The sequence below is a fragment of the Schistocerca gregaria genome, chromosome 9 (genome assembly GCF_023897955.1).
Source record: "Schistocerca gregaria isolate iqSchGreg1 chromosome 9, iqSchGreg1.2, whole genome shotgun sequence".
Taxonomy (NCBI): domain Eukaryota; kingdom Metazoa; phylum Arthropoda; class Insecta; order Orthoptera; family Acrididae; genus Schistocerca; species Schistocerca gregaria.
The window spans coordinates 224,981,040-224,984,996 of NC_064928.1; the positions used below are offsets into that span (position 1 = coordinate 224,981,040).

General features: G+C 38.7%; 1 long non-coding RNA gene across 1 annotated transcript in view; it reads left to right on the forward strand.

The window, feature by feature from the left end:
- Nucleotides 1–626: 626 nt before the first annotated feature.
- The window catches only part of LOC126291825 (uncharacterized), an 11,487-nt gene continuing 8,156 nt past the window's right edge, over nucleotides 627–3,957 (forward strand). Inside the window, exon 1 of the long non-coding RNA XR_007551884.1 lies at nucleotides 627–701. This is a non-coding gene — a long non-coding RNA (uncharacterized LOC126291825). The remainder of the gene's footprint in view (nucleotides 702–3,957) is intronic.

Below are 3,957 nucleotides of genomic sequence, written 5' to 3' on the forward strand. Positions count from 1 at the left end.
GGGCAACCCCTGCGTCCTTTCACCATCAGATATAAAGAACATCTTTTGAGAAAGAACGGCACCAAGCCCCTAAATTCATCCTTTGCCGATCATCTCTTAATTACTTGACACGTGCCTATAGCCATAGGCGATAACAATATTCTGCATACGTAAAAGGAGGGCCGTAGGTTAGATGTCTTAAAGGAATTGGAGATTTTCAAACATCTCACTCGTTATGATGGCTTCATTCTCAACGAACAGCTGCAGCAGCGAAATAAAAACTTTTTTGACTGTTTAAAGCCGTTGCTTTATCGTTGAGTCAGACTTCCTCATGCAGTTTACCGAAATGTTGTTTTCCTGTCACATCTTTGCTGTTTTCTTGTATGTCATAACTAACGTTTTTACGTTAAAAAATGTATATCTATTTAAAGTAGATAAATATGTAACTACATCCTGTTATTATTAATTCTTACTTTATGCCTGAATCAGCTGCATCACAATTTCATGTGTCTAATTTTGAATGTACAGTAGCCTAGTTGTTTCTGCGCCTACTAGATGGCGCTCGTAGCAACACCACGTGTTCTTGCCCACACTTTCTAAAGTGGGCACCTCAGTATCGTTGCATCCGTTGTTCACAGTACGAGCCGCCCTTAGCGGCTCGCCATCTAACAAGTGTTCATGATGTCGGCTTTCAGGCTTAAATCTTTTTTAATGTGTTACTTGTAAGTACTGCATCGTTTAGAGTCAGTACAAACTTTAATTTGAGTAATGTACTATATACCTAATGTTTTAGTACAGTTAGTCTAATTCCGAAGACGACGCTCATGACTTAATATTTGTGTCAGAGCTTATTTGTTACAATATACAAAATAAATTTACACGTTTGAGAGAGAAATGCGACCAATGTGACGCTCTGGCATTACATCTATTAGATAGCAAATGACGAAAACAGGAGGATTTCTTAGGTTTTTACTACATATTAACACTTCTCACATTTTCTTTCGCAACATGGCTGCCAGACCACGGACATGAGCGAGGACGTTAAGAGTTGCATGAACGAAGGCACTAAACCCGGCCAATTATTGAATAATCGATAACAGAAACTTGAATTGTGCTACTTCCTACTGGCCGATTGCATCAACTTAGTAGCTTCTACTGTGTTCTACTGTGTTGCTTGTAGTGTCTCCGCATTCCGCAGCACGCGACAGAAGTTAGCAGGCGATAAATGTACACGTTTGGGAGAGAAAAGCGACCAATGCGACGATCAGGCAGTACGTCCTTAAGACAGCAAATACCGAAAACGGGAGGTTTCCTCAGGTTTCTCTTAAATATTTGATTTGGTGGAGTAATATCAAAGAGAGAAACACAACTCAATGAGTAACTTGCCCAAATATATGCAGTGAAACACATAATGCGCCTTACGAAGCATGAGTGAATACCAAACATTACATGGCAAACAGGAAGTGATACCGTAACAACCATTTGGGCCAACCAATTCAGCAGGATATTCACTGCAGATCAATCACCCGCCATCTAGAGCAAACAGTCCCTGCAATATGTTGTTGTAGCTGAACAAGTACTCATGGAACCTGTGAAAATTACTTGTGTAGTTAATTATTTCAAAGTAAATTAAGACTGTCATCCAAAACTCAACAAACATATATAAAATCAAAGAGAAATCCAAACCATTATTTTCCGACAAAAAATAAAAATCAAATTCTTATACCCACGTCTTTTGTAACCCCCCCCCCCCCCCCCAAAGAACACTTGGTGCAGATGCACTCTTATCTGAACTCTTGTGGGAATCAACGTGAAGCAGCAAGTAATGAGGGACCCATCTGTAGTGTGTGACAAGTCAGGAATTAGGGTTGGATGTGAAGTGTGCTCAGACAGCTGAAGCATTTAAGGTGATTACTCGGGAAGTGGGAAAACCAGGCTGAGTCTGTCTGGCACAGAATGTCACTTTCTGCCATTGAATTTGTCAGTTCCAGATTAGAATTTAAATTTAGTCAAGAACCCATGTTATTTACACATTTGCTGAGGTAAGTGTGACAGGACCTTTATTTTTCTTTATATACATAAAGGGATAGGGTCAGCAGCAGTCTGGGCCTGTTTAGTGATGATACTATGGTTTACAGGAAGGTGTTGCCATTAGGTGACTGTAGGATGATATGACTAGAACAGAATTTTTGGCTAATGTGATGAATGTCAGCTAGCTCTAGTTGTGAAAAATCAGTTAATGCGCATTAGCAATAACAAATCCATAAAGTTTGAATACAGCACTATTAGTATCCTGCTTGACACAATCAGGTCATGTAAATGTCTAAGGGAACACTGCTAAGTGTCTTGAAATGGGATAACCGTGTAAGGCAAGTAGTCGACTTTTGTTTGTTGGAATAATTTTAGGAAAATGTTGTTCATTTGTGACCCATTCTTTGGTACTGATAGTGTTTGGAATCCCCACCAGGTAGGATTAAAGCAAGACATCGAGGCAATTCACACTCTGGCTTCTAGGTTTGTTATTGGTAGTTTCAAATACACATGCAAGTATTACAGATGTGCTTTGGAAATTCAAATGGGAATCGATGAATGGAAGATGACATTGTTTCTGGAGAACACTATTGAGACAATTTCGAGAACCAGCGTTTGAAGCTGATTGCAGGATGATTCTGCTGTATGGATAGCTAGACTACCTTCTATTAATAGTAAGAGGAAAAATCATTGTCCTGTGTATGAAATAAATTTAAATATACATACATACTCCCCCCTGCAGGTCCGGGGGTTAGAATAGGCCCGAGGTATTCCTGCCTGTCGTAAGAGGCGACTAAAAGGAGTCCCTCCCCCTCAAGGGGGTAGTTAGCGCCTGTGTACGGAGACGGACGGTTTCACGACCTATATTTGCGTTCATTTTGGTTTTTCACTTCTGGTTTTTTCCTTCCTTTGGTTGGTTCATGTTCACAAACATGTGTAAAAGATGCAGTTACACTGTGTACTAATAAACTGGAGATGTGATTCTAGGGTTGGTCAACACTGAAGATTTTTTCTGATGTAGCTTGGAAAGAAAACTTCAAACCATAATTTAGACCCTCTCGTTTAAGGCAATCTGCATATCCACATTGCTCATTTGCATCTTCACTATTTAATGAGTTGCCACTCCCATATACAATAAAACCTTACCTGTTTCAAGGAGCCATTATTAATATTATAACATGGCAGTGCAATGCTTATTTTAGTGCCATATCAGAGTAATAATTGCACATGACTGTTCTATGAGCATTGATTGTTGTACATCGGCACATGATGCAATCGGTTAACAGATCATAATTTCTGGGGTTTCATGTTAACAGCACTCACACACAAAATAAGTTCAAAACACAATTTTGACACAGTACAGAAACACATTTAAAGAGAGCAAGTGGAACATTCTAGGGATCAGCAGTTATCTGCATTTCCTATTCAGCCATGACTGTGACACAAATTTACTATATTAAAGGAAAAACCCCTGCTAAAGTTTTTGTACAGACTGTTGGCTAAATATTTTCCTTAGATGCACCTAAACAAATGCTCCATATACCATTACACAAATATTACTGCAATTTCAGAGCAGTGTGTCTAATTCTAGCCAAGATCCCTAGTCACATTTCTTTTCTTCAAATGTTTGTTCTGAATGTAAAAGTGTTTGACTAAAATAATCTTCACTTGCCCCCTTCCAACCCAATCCAGCCCTTGTGGAAGTCTTCAAAAATATGTATAAAGTTTACAATGTTGTTTTCCATTGCCCTTCTTCACGCACTAATACATACTCGTACGTGCAAGAAAATAAGAAGAAAAATACACTGAACATTTCAACAACAAAAATGTTTAAAGAACAGCAGTTCGATTGTTACCGCAGAATTAAAACTTACTTGCACAGCCAGTGTATTTCATGCTAAGATTTAGTGGTTGTGCTATGTACAATATTTAAAGAAAAGTTTTTAT